Source organism: Dama dama, chromosome 12 (genome assembly GCF_033118175.1).
Source record: "Dama dama isolate Ldn47 chromosome 12, ASM3311817v1, whole genome shotgun sequence".
Lineage (NCBI taxonomy): Eukaryota > Metazoa > Chordata > Mammalia > Artiodactyla > Cervidae > Dama > Dama dama.
In genome coordinates, this window is record NC_083692.1 from 76,771,018 (window position 1) to 76,784,465 (window position 13,448).

General features: G+C 43.0%; 1 pseudogene; it reads left to right on the top strand.

Moving 5' to 3' along the window:
* The first annotated feature begins 4,141 nt into the window (after positions 1-4,141).
* On the top strand, positions 4,142-10,351 carry LOC133066958 (T cell receptor alpha variable 18-like; annotated as a pseudogene).
* Positions 10,352-13,448: the final 3,097 nt, after the last annotated feature.

Below are 13,448 nucleotides of genomic sequence, written 5' to 3' on the forward strand. Positions count from 1 at the left end.
GTTTCTTAGTATGTAAAATGGCAATAATAGAACCTACTTCTTGGACTTAAGAATCAAAATCATCTATATATCTCTATCTGTTTAAAATCATTATAAAATTAAATTTTATATACACACTTGCCTGTGTGTTTTATATAAATAAAATTTTAAGCACAGGTATATATTATGGCATCTTGATACAGCAGGGATCACTCACTGATGACCATTATTAATATAAAAGGCAGAGTTTCTTTCAGTACCTACATCAGATTTTCATTCATGTCATTTTTTTACAACACAAAATTTCTCTTTATTTTTCAAGAAAGGAACCAAAGCTCAGTGAAAAGCCAGGGCCATGCTGGCACTGCTAGAAATGTCGCCTGTGGTCAATGTTCCCACCCTCAGCAGCCCCTCTGGACAAGTCCCTGGTCCTGACAGAGAAGAGCAGGTGACTTATGTTCAACATAAAAGTGCCCTTCTCAGGGCCAGGCAGGGCCACTTTAATTCCCCTGACTATATAACTGAAGGCGTATTCTCCCATATTTGTTGACAGATCAATGAAAAAATGCTCTAAGACATGATCAATATTCACTACAGCCTTCAAACTGATTTGGTTTCAGCCTTGCACACAGTTAATAAACATACAGCAAAGTTCCACATGTCATGATAAAAGATAATGAAGAAATGACATTTTTTCACCTGAAAAAAAAATATTGCTATTGGATAACTTGTGAGACACAATATCTCTGTAAGTTAAGGAGGGATTATTCCTGTTTTTATTTTAAACACTTTTTCAATATATCTGAAACATGATTGATTGATGAATTAATTTTCCCTAAGATGATGTGATCACTGGCAAAGAGGATATTCCCATCCTGTATCCAGTTTGAAGGCAGACTGCCATTGGAGTGGAGTGAGTTTTTCACATGCTCCAAGAAACTAGGAGAAAGTATCACCCCCTCCCAAGGCAAGAACATCTCCCCTCGCTCCTCTGCTCATGAGCAGGAATGTGGAGCCACTTGGGGCAGTGCTCTGCATCTCTGCTACAATTGGGCCCATTGCACAGAGTGTACTGTCTGCATCTCTGCAGGCCGAACTCCTGTCTGCAACTTTGGGACCAGACTTTCTGTAAGCTCAGCGGGGGACACAGAAGGTGAAAAGAGATATATGTTTTATTTCTGGGGAGTCTAGGAGATGTGGCATAAACACTGAATCATTGTCATTTTATAATTTATAGGCACAACTATAAAAATGCAGAATTTAATAGTTATAATGGTTTAATATTCCTGGAGGATATAGTCTCCATCCTTATTTAACAGGGGCGATGTCTGAACACTCACCTGAAGGTAAACACAGATTTCCTCCAAACAGTCTTGCACACTGGGTATTAGACACCTGAGCACTGGGGCTTCAACATCTTGATGAACAGGGCTTAGGAAGGGAAAGGGAGATTAAAAACAAAGCTAAATATGAACAGTGAAAGAAAAGTGTCCAAGCAAGTTTTATTACCCTGGTGGTAACTGAGTCAGCTCTCTACTTCTGGTCTGATCCCTCATTCCACATCTCTGGGTCTGGGCTCCTGGGACTACAGACAGGGCAGAGGATTTTTTTTTTTTTTTTTTTACCTGCTCCTCAGTCAACTGAAAGCAGTTTGAAATAGGAATTACATCTGGTTTTGGTTTCCATGTTGTAGACAACTCTGTAAATTTCCAGAATGAATGCTGGAGCCTAGGGATTCGTGAACATGCACCAAAGTTTAAAGAACCTCAGTGATCCATTGAGCCAGAGAGTCCTACCAGCATGATAACTTGACTCAAGATCCTAATTTTAGGGGGAACTTTGGACCAGGGTATAGGACTCTGCGCTCCCAGTGCAGGAGTCCTGAGTATGATCCTTGATCAGAGAACTAGATCTCACAAGCCGAAATTAAGACCCAGCACAGCCGAAAGCAAAAACAAAACAGAACAACTCAGCAAACAGTTGTGCATTAAAAAAATACCCTAATTTTAGAAAAACAGGTCATTTTTACTGTTGAGAAATTCTATGTCCGTTAATAGGTATCATTTGAAGAAGATTGCTCTTGTGTTCAACTGACTTGGTCATTGCCATTTAGAAAAATTTATTTTTAATTGGAAGATAATTGGAAGCCTATAGGTAAAAGGATGACACTAGAACCTTTCCAAACAAACACCATACACAAAAATAAACTCAAAGTGGATTAATGACTTAAATGTAAGGCCAGAATCCATAAAACTCTTAGAGGAAAACATAGGCAGTACACTCTTTGACATACATCACAGCACGATCCTCTTTGACCCACTCCCTAGGGTATTGGAAATAAAAACAAAAATAAACAAGTCAAACTTAATTAAACTAAAAGTCACAGCCATTGTTCCTGGGTTGACAGCACTGCCCTGAGAGCCTGTGTAAGGCAACCTCACAGCTGTCTGCAGCCACAACGTTCCCAGGCCTTAAAATGGTTTATGTCAGCAAAGAACAATGTTTTCACTTCTTACCATAATACAGTCTTACTTTGCATAAGGTTAACCCAATCCTAGAGAAAACAAGCTATGAAATGGCCCCGTTAAATCTTCTGGGTTCACTTCACTAGCCCAGATAATTGCACAGGAAACTAGACAAATGGGCAGACAGGTACTGAGCAAACAGTTCTTTCCATTGAGATTCCTGAATCCCTAATAAAACAAATAAACAGAAGACAGATGAATACCACACACATGCCTCTGGAATGAAGCTGCTGCTGCTGCTGAGTCACGTCAGTCGTGTCCAATCTGTGTGACCCCCAGACGGCAGCCCACCAGGCTCCCGTCCCTGGGATTCTCCAGGCAAGAATACCGGAGTGGGCTGCCATCTCCGTCTCCAGTGCATGAAAGTGAAAAGTGAAAGTGAAGTCGCTCAGTCGTGTCCGACTCTTCGCGACCCCATGGACTGTAGCCCACCAGGCTCCTCCGTCCATGGGATTTTCCAGACAAGAGTACTGGAGTGGGGTGCCGTTGCCTTCTCCGAGTGCCTGGCTAATATATTCAGCATCTAAACTTGACGTTCTAAAAAAAAAACACCCAGTTGAATTAAAACAACTATGTGACAAGAAATAAATGATAGTGTTTGTGTTTCAAGAACCAAGGTACCTAGTTAAGGTCACCTGTGCCTCATGAGGCCAAAGGTGTGAAGTTGCTGTCACCCAGGATGGTCCAAATTCCTCCCCACTCCACCCCACCCCTCCCTTGCCCTTATCTCTCTCTTTCTCTCTTTTTTGTCAACATTCCTCCTCTCTGGTACAGAGGTCCACAAGTTTTAGGTTTTTCAGGATCTCCGCTCTCCTATTCTGTCTCAATCCCACAGTGAGACAGCTGCACTATTTGTAGTAAATCCCTCATGCACTGGTGCCTAGAAGCTGCCTCCAGGAAGTAAGCTGGGCAATGTCAGTGCTCATTTCATCTGTTTTCCTTATCTCTGTGCTACCTGATGTTCAAGGTCCAAAAATAATTTTCTAGTTAGAAGATCAACTCTACTGTTATCAGTGAAAAACAAGTCACATATTTTATTTTTATTGTGCTTTACAAATCTGTCATTCCATGGTAAATCAGGATAATAACCTTATCACTTAACTATACATTATTTGACACCTGCCTTAGATAAAATTTTCTCCACGGCATGTTGACAGAGTCAACATGAATATAACTACTTCAGAGAAATGACTTGGGGAGAGGAGGAAGCACTTTCCATACAGAGGGATCCTTCTCTGACCCATGGGAATCGGAGTCATATGAGAGGAAGAAACCTCTGACTATTCCATCTAGAAATTGTAACTGGAGTTTCTTGTGAAGCTAGAGATACCTGTGCCATGCAAAAAATTATGGAAGTAATAATAGAATATTTCCCTAAGCACGCTTATGTTTAGGACTCTCTTCTTAGGGTCCTGTCCCATTCTCCTCTATATAATCCCACAAGTTGTTATCAGGAGGAATAGGTCAGACTAGACTGTAGTGCAATCCTCACGATCACCACCAGAGAGCGGGGCTTCCTTCAGATGCGGTTCCTCATGTTCAGGAGCCGGTTTCACTTGCCTACTTTGCAGCCACAATCAGAATATTTCCTCAGTACAGAAAGGGGCTCTCAGTTTCTGAGTGAGGAGCTTCTGTAACATCCAGCTGCAGGCTAGATTTGTTAGACTGGCGTTTTCCAGGGAACAAGGATCGTTTTCTTTTGCCAGCATGCATTCTGCCACTCACTCAGTTTTTCTGATCATCTTAATATTCAGTAAGTAACATTTTATTCTAAATGTTAATGATTTTTCACTTATAACCATAGGTAAGTTTTATTTTTCTTCTCTGACTGAAAACTCCTCTCCTATGCATTTCTACTATAACAAAGTGATTTTCTTGTAGGAGGGACCAGTGGTGACTCAGTGAGCCAGACAGAAGGCCCAGTGACTGTCTCAGAGGCGGCGCTCATGACCCTGAACTGCACTTACCAGACCACATATTCGAATTCGTATCTTTTCTGGTATGTCCAGCATCTCAACAAAGCTCCTCAACTCCTCCTGAAGGGCTTCACAGCAGACAAGAAGGTAGAGCATGAAGGTTTTCAGGCCACTCTTGTGAAGAGGGACAGCTCCTTCCACCTGCAGAAACAGGCAGTGCAAGCATCAGACTCGGCTGTGTACTACTGTGCTCTGAGGGACACAGTGACGGAGGGCTGCAGGGGGAGCTGAGCGCAAACCCAGATGCAGATGGGGCTCCGGCTGTGGGCAGACCCAGAAGGGGGCGTTGTTTCTCTCTCAGAGGTGCTGTCAAAGCACTTCCAGCTCTGATACTCCAAGCCAAGGACCTAGGAATTCTTGGGTTGCCCTACAGAGAGGAATCTGGGGCAGGACAGTGTAAAGAGGAACCTAAGCGCTTTTCTCCAAAAATGCCTGTTTTCAGCCCATCCACATGCCCCCAGATGGCATAGAATCCTTTAAAGTGACATTAACTCTTCGATGACAATTCAGATTATATATGCTGAAATATTCCACAATGTGTTGATGAAAATTCCAAGGCACATTGTTAATGGATGACTGTGCAACCTGGAAGCTAGCCTCTGGTTTTTAAAATTCAGGCCAAGATTGTGTATCCTGCTCAGTTTCACCTGCAGACACTCCATCTTCAGTGACTGGAGCTTTATTCTCTCTTTCCTTGGCTTTTCCATCCCTTCTGGTTGCTCCAGAAATGCTGCTGCCTAAGTAAATTCCAAGTGGGGAGTTTCTGACAAGGTATTCCTTTTGTCAAGGGCCCTGTGGATCAGAGCAGCCCTCTCTGTAAATATTGCAGGTGTTGTGTGTATTTTTTGTATTCATACTGGGTGCCGGATATTCTCTTTGCTAATAACCTCATCTCAGGGAAATGAATGCCAAAGAATGTTCAAATTACCATACAATTGCACTCATTTCACATGTTAGCAAGATTATGCTCAAAATCCTTCAAGCTATGCTTCAGCAGTACATGAACCAAGAATTTTAGATGTATAAGCTGAGTTTAGAAAAGGCAGAGGAACCAGAGCAGATCCAATATCTGCTGGATCACAGAAAAAGCAAGGGAATTTTAAAAACAAGTCTACTTCTGCTTCATTGACTACACTAAAGCCTTTGACTGTGTGGATCACAAGAAACTGTGGAAAATTCTTAAAAAGATGGGGATACCCAAGAATCCTATATGCAGCACAAGAAGCAACAGTTAGTACTGCACATGGAACAACGGACTGGTTCAAAATTGGGAAAGGAGTACATCAAGGCTATATATTGTTACCCTGCTTATTTAACTTATATGTGGAGTACATCAGGTGAAATCAGGGCTGGATGACTCAAAAGCTGGAATCACGATTGCCAGGAGAAATATCAACAACCTCAGGTATGCAGATGACACTACTCTGATGGAGAAAGTGAAAAGCAACTAAAGAACATCTTGATGCAGGTGAAAGAGGAGAGTGAAAACGGTGGATTAAAACTCAACATTAAAAAACCTAAGATTACGGCATCCGGTCCCATCATTTTATGGCAAATAGATGGGGAAAATGTGGAAACAGTGACAGATTTAATTTTCTTGGGCTTCAAAATCATTGCAAATGGTGACTGTAGCCATGAAATTAAAAGATGCTTGTTCCTTCGAAGAAAAGCTATGACCAACCTAGACAGCATGTTAAAAAGCAGAGACATTAGTTTACCAGCAAAGGTCCATATAGTCAGAGCTCTGGTTTTCCCAGTAATCATGAATGGATGTGAGAGTTGGACCATAAAGAAGGCTGAGTGCCAAGGAATTGATGCTTTTTAGCTGTGGTGTTGGAAAAGACTCTTGAGAGTCCCTTGCAATGCAAGGAGATCAAACCAGTCCACCCTAACAGATATCAACTGTGAATATTCATTGGAAGAACTGATGCTGAAGCTGAAGTTTCAATATTTTGGCCACCTGATGTGAAGTACCAATTCACTAGAGAAGACCCTGATGCTGGGAAAGATTGAGGGCAAGAGGATAAGGAGGTGACAGAGGATAAGATGGTTGGATGGCATTACTGACTCAATGGACGTGAGTTTAGCAAACTCTGGGAGATAGTGAAGGACAGGGAGGGACACACACTTGCAATATTTACTTAGTGAGCTGCTCTGAGCCACAGGGCCCTTCAGAAGGAATATCTTGTCCGGAAGCTCTCCTCTTGGAACTTACTTAGGCAGCAGCATTTCTGGAGCAACCAGAAGGGATGGAAAAGTCAAGGAAAGAGAGATTAAGCTCCTGGCATGTTGCAGTTCATGGGGTTGTAAAGTGTCAGACATGACCTAGGGACTGAATGGCAACAAAAACAGGGAAAATTAATTAATCAATCAGTCATATTTCAGACACGTGGAAAGAGTGTTTATGCACTCTTGCAATAAGCTATCTTGGCAGCAGAGTGAGCTTTTTCACCTGCTCAAGAAACTGGGAGAAACTATCACCCACTCCCAAAGCAGGAACGTCTCCATACTCCTCTGCTCATGAGCGGGATGCGGAGCCACTTGGTCACTGCTCTGCGTCTCTGATACAATCATGCCATCTGCAACTTCGGGGACCAGACTTTCTGGAAGGACAGTGGTGGGCACACAGGTGGGAAGAGATGGATGTTTCACTGCCGGGCAGTCTGTGAGATGTGGCCAGAATACTGAATTATTGTCATTTCATAATTTATAGGTGTGTGTGATTTGCTAAGTTTTGTCTGACTCTTTGTGACGCCGTGGACTGTAGCCCACCAGGCTCCTCTGTCCATGGAATTTTCCAGGCAGGAATACTGGAGTGGGTTGCTATTCCCTTCTCCAGGGGATCTTTCTCACCCAAGGATTGAACCCTCATCTCCTCAGTTGGCAGGCAGATTCTGTATCACTTAGCACCTGGGAAGCTCAATTTATAGACACAACTACTTAAATGCAGAGTTTAATAGTTATAGTAGTTTTATGGTCTTGGCAGATGCAGTCACCATCGTCACTTAGGGTGGGTCTGGACACCCACCTGAAGGTGAGCACTGCCTTCCTCCCTGACATCCTAGAGTCCTGCATACTGAGTGCTGGCCCCTGTGCCCTGGGGTTTCAACATCTTAATAAACAGGCCTAGAAATGGAGAGGGAGATGAAAGAGCAAAAATAAATCTTAACGGAGGGAAAATAAAAGTATTCTAGCAGGTTTTATTTCCCTGGTAGTAACTGCTTCAGTTCTCTGCTTTTGGTCTCAGGCCTAGTACTTCGGTCCAGGCTAGTGGGAGTACAGACAGAGCATAGGATTTTTTTTTTTTTTTTTTTGCTCACCTGCTCCTCAATCAACTGAAAGCCATTTGAGGTAGGAAATGTGTCTCATTTTTGTTTCCATGTTGTAGACAACCCTGTAAATTTCCAGAAAGAATGTTGGAGGGATTCCTGAAAATGCACAAGAGTTCAAGAGAATCTAGGTGATCTGCTGAGCCAGAGAGTCCTGCCAGCATGATAACTTCAACTCAAGATTCTCATTTTAGGGAGAGCGTTGGTTCAGTGACTGGGACTCTGCACTCACATTGCAGGAGGCCCAGGTTCGATCCCTGGTCAGGGAACTAGATCCCACAAGCCTAAACTAAGACCTGGCACAGACAAAAGAACAAAACAAGCAAAAAGAACAGCTCAGCATCAGATGTGCATTAAAAATGATCCCAGTTTTGGTAAGAACTAACAAAGTTCATTTTAACTGGTGAGACAATCTCAGTAGATAAAAAAGGCACATTTGAAGAAGACTGTTCTCAAGTTCAGCTGACTTAGTCACAGCCATTGTTACTGGATTGACAACACTGAGAGCCCATGTAAGGCACCCTCACAGCTGTCTGCAGCCACAATGTCCCCAAGCCTTAAAATGGTTTATGTCACCAAAGAACAATGTTTTGACTTCTAACCATATGATGGTTAGACTTTGCATAAAGTAAACTCAATCCTAGAGAAAAGAACAAGCTATGAAATGACCCCATTAAATCTTCTGGTGGGTTCACTTCACTAGCTCAAATAATTGCACAGGGAACTAGACAAACAGGCTGACAGACGCTGAGCAAACAGTTCTTTCCATTGAGATTCCTGAATCCCTAATAAATAAACAGAAGACAGATAAATACCACACACATGTCTCTGGAATGAAGAGTGTCTGGCTAATATGTTCAGCATCTAAACTTGACATTCTAAAAAAATACTTAGTTGAATTAAAGCAAGAATGTGACAAGAGGTAAAAAGATGTTTCAAGAACCAGGTTACCTAAGTAAGGTCACCTGTGCCTCATGAGGCTAAAGGTGTAAGGTTGCTGTCACCCAGGATGGTCCAACTCCCCCCCACTCTCCCGCCCAACCCCTGCCTTGCGCTTATTTCTCTCTCTTTCTCTTTTTTTTTTGTCAGTATTCCTCCTCTCTGGTACAGAGGTCCACAAGTTTTAGGTTTTTCAGGATCTCCGCTCTCCTATTCTGTCTCAATCCCACAGTGAGACAGCTGCACTATTTGTGGTAAATCCCTCATGCACTGGTGCCTAGAAACTGCCTCCAGGAAGTAAGCTGGGCAGTGTTTGTGGTCATATCATCTGTTTTCCTTATCTCTGTGCTACCTGATGTTCAAGGTCCAAAAATAGTTTTCTAGTTAGAAGATCAACTCTACTGTTATCAGTGAAAAACAAGTCACATATTTTACTTTTATTGTGTTTTACAAATCTGTCATTCCATGATAAATCAGGATAATAACCTTATCACTTAACTATATATTTGACACCTGCCTTAGATAAAATTTTCTCCACGGCATGTTGACAGAGTCAACATGAATATAACTACTTCAGAGAAATGACTTGGGGAGAGGAGGAAGCACTTTCCATACAGAGGGATCCTTCTCTGACCCACGGGAATCGGAGTCATATGCAAGGAAGAAACCTCTGACTATTCCATCTAGAAATTGTAACTGGGGTTTTTTATGAAGCTAGAGATACCTGTGCCATGCAAAAAATTATGGAAGTAATAATAGAATATTTCCCTAAGCACGCTTATGTTTAGGACTCTCTTCTTAGAGTCCTGTCCCATTCTCCTGTATGTAATCCCACAAGCTGTTACCAGGAGGAAGTCAGACTCGACTGTGGTGCAATTCTGACGATCACCACCAGAGGGCGAGGCTTCCTTCAGATGCGGTTCCTCATGTTCTGGCTGGTTTCACTTGCCTACTTTGCAGCCAAAATACAGAATATTGCTGCTGTGCAGAAAGGGGCTCTCCGTTTCTGAGTGAGGAGCTTCTGCAACATCCAGATGGAGACTAGATTCGTTAGACTGGTGTATTCCAGGGAACAAGGACCGTTTTCTTTTGCGAACATGCATTCTGTCACTCACTCAGTCCTTCTGATCATCTTAATATTCAGTAAGTAACATTTTATTCTAAAGCTTAATGATTTTTCACTTTCCTATAACTATAGGTAAGTTTTGTTTTTCTTCTGTGGCTGAAAACTCTCCTCCTGTACATTTCTACAATAAAGAAGTGATTCTCTTGTAGGAAGGACCAATGGTGACTCAGTGAACCAGACAGAAGGCCCAGTGACTGTCTCAGAGGGGGCTCTCATGACCCTGAACTGCACTTACCAGACCACATATTCGAATTCGTATATCTTTTCTGGTATGTCCAGCATCTCAACAAAGCTCCTCAACTCCTCCTGAAGGGCTTCACAGCAGACAAGAAGGTAGAGCATGAAGGTTTTCAGGCCACTCTTGTGAAGAGGGACAGCTCCTTCCACCTGCAGAAACAGGCAGTGCAAGCATCAGACTCGGCTGTGTACTACTGTGCTCTGAGGGACACAGTGACGGAGGGCTGCCGGGGGAGCTGAGCACAAACCCAGATGCAGATGGGGCTCCGGCTGTGGGCAGACCCGGAAGGGGGTGTTGTTTCTCTCTCCAGTGTGCTATGCTAGAGGTCTTGTCAAAGTTCTTCCAGGTCTGCTCCTCAGAGCCAGTTGGACCTAGGAATTCTTGGGTTGCCCTACAGAGAGGAATCTGGGGCAGGACAGTGTAAAGAGGAACCTAAGCGCTTTTCTCCAAAAATGCCTGTTTTCCGCCCATCCACATGCCCCCAGATGGCATAGAATCCTTTAAAGTGACATTAACTCTTTGATGACAATTCAGATTATATATGCTGAAATATTCCACAATGTGTTGATGAAAATTCCAAGGCACATTGTTAATGGATGACTGTGCAACCTGGAAGCTAGCCTCTGGTTTTTAAAATTCAGGCCAAGATTGTGTATCCTGCTCAGTTTCACCTGCAGACACTCCATCTTCAGTGACTGGAGCTTTATTCACTCTTTTCTTGACTTTTCCATCCCTTCTGGTTGCTCCAGAAATGCTGCTGCCTAAGTAAGTTCCAGGAGGAGAACTTCCTGACAAGATATTCCTTCTGTCAAGGGCCCTGTGGATCAGAGCAGCCCTCTCTGTAAATATTGCAGGTGTTGTGTGTATTGTTTGTATTCATACTGGGTGCCGGATATTCTCTTTGCTAATAACCTCATCTCAGGGAAATGAATGCCAAAAAATGTTCAAATTACCATACAATTGCACTCATTTCACATGTTAGCAAGATTATGCTCAAAATCCTTCAAGCTATGCTTCAGCAGTACATGAACCAAGAATTTTAGATGTATAAGCTGAGTTTAGAAAAGGCAGAGGAACCAGAGATCAAATTACCAAAAGCCACTGGATCACAGGAAAAAGCAAGGGAATTAAAAAAAGTCTACTTCTGCTTCATTGACTATGCTAAATCCTTTGACTGTGTGGATCACAACAAACTGTGGAAATTTTTTTTTTTTTTTTTTTTTTTTTGGAAATTTCTTAAAGAGATGGGAATACCCAAGAAACCTGTATGCAGGACAAGAAGCAACAGTTAGTACTGCACATGGAACAATGGACTGGTTCAAATTTGGAAAAGGAGTACGTCAAGGCTATATATTGTCACCCTGCTTATTTAACTTACATGTGAAGTACATTAGGTGAAATGCAGGGCTGGATAACTTACAAGCTGGAATCAAGATTGCCAGGAGAAATATCAACAACCTCAGATATGGAGATGATACCACTCTAATGGCAGAAAGCAAAGAGAAGCTAAAGAGCCTCTTGATGAGGGTGAAAGAGGAGAGTGAAAAAGCTGGAGTAAAACTCAACATTCAAAAATGTAAGATTATGACATCTGGTCCCATCACTTCATGGTAAATAGATGGGGAAAAAGTGGAAACAATGACACATTTTATTTTCTTGGGCTCCAAAGTCACTGCAGATGGTGACTGCATTCATAAAATTAAAAGACTCTTGATCCTTGGAAGAAAAGATATGACAGACCTAGACAGTGTATTAAAAAGCAGACACATTACTTTGCCGACAAAGGTGTTTATAGTCAGAGCTATGGTTTACCCAGTAATCATGTATGAATGTGAATGTTGGACCATAAAGAAGGCTGAACGCTGAAGAACTAATGCTTTTGAACTGTGGTTTTGGAGAAGATTCTTCAGAGTCTCTTGGACTGCAAGGTGATCAAAGCAGTCAATCCTAAAGGTTATCAACCGTGAACATTCATTGGAAGGACTGATGCTGAAGCTAAAGTTCCAGTATTTTGGCCACCTGATGTGAAGATCCGATTCACTGGAGAAGACCCTGATGCTGGGAAAGATTGAGGGCAAGAGGATAAGGAGGTGACAGAGGATAAGATGGTTGGATGGCATCACTGACTCAATGGACAGGAGTTTGAGCAAATTCTGGGAGCTCGTGAAGGACAGGGAAGCCTGACGTGCTGCAGTTCCTGGGGTTGTGAAGAGTCAGACACGGCCTAGGGACTGAACAACAGCAAAAGCAGGGAAAATTAATTCATCAGTCACTCATACTTCAGACACGTGGGGGACGTCTTTATGTTCTCTTACAATAGGCTGTCTTGATAGGGGAGTGGGCTTTTCACCTGCTCAGGAGACTAGGAGAAATTACCACCCACTCAGCGAGCAGGAGCATCTCCACACTCCTCTGCTCATGAGTGGAATGCAGAGCCACTCTGGTCCCCACTCTGTGTCCCTGCTACAGTCGTGCCCATTGACAGAGAGTCCCCTCATCTTCTCAGGCTGAACTCCTGTCTGCAACTTCTGGGAGCAGACTTTCTGGAAGGACAGTGGTGGGCACAGCAGGTGGGCAGAGATGGATGTTTTACTGCTGGGCAGTCTGTGAGGTGTGGCCAGGACACTGAATCCTTGTCATTTCATAATTTCTAGGCCTGTGTGTATTGTGTCTGGTGCTCAGTTGCTAAGTGGAGTCTGACTCTCTGCCATCCTGTGCACTGTAGCTGCCAGGCTCCCCTGTCCGTGGAATTTTCCAGGCAAGAATACTGGAGTGGGTTGCTGTCTTCTCCTCCAGGGGATCTTCCTGACCCAGGGATTGAACTCTCATCTCCTCAATTGGCAGGCAGATCCTTTACTGCTGAGCTACTGAGGAAACCCAATTTACAGACACAATACTTAAATGCAGAGTTTAATAGTTACAGTAGTTTTATGGTCTTGGCAGATGTACTCACCATCGTCACTTAGGGTGGGTCTGGACACCCGCCTGAAGGTGAGCACTGCCTTCCTCCCTGACATCCTAGAGTCCTGCACACTGGGGGCTGGCTGCCTGTGCCCTGGGGGCTCAACATCTTAATAAAGAGGCCATAGAAATGGAGAGGGAGTTGAAAGAACAAAAATAAATCTTAACGGTGGGGAAAAAAGTATTCTAGCAGGTTTAATTTCCCTGGTGGTAACTGCATCAGCTCTCTATTTTCAGTCTGTTCCCTCATTTCATGTTTTGGGGTCCAGGCTAGTGGGAGTACAGACAGGGCATAGGATTTTTTTTTTTTTTTTGCTTACCTGCTTCTCAATCAACTGAAAGCAATTTGAGATAGGAATTGGATCTGATTTTGGT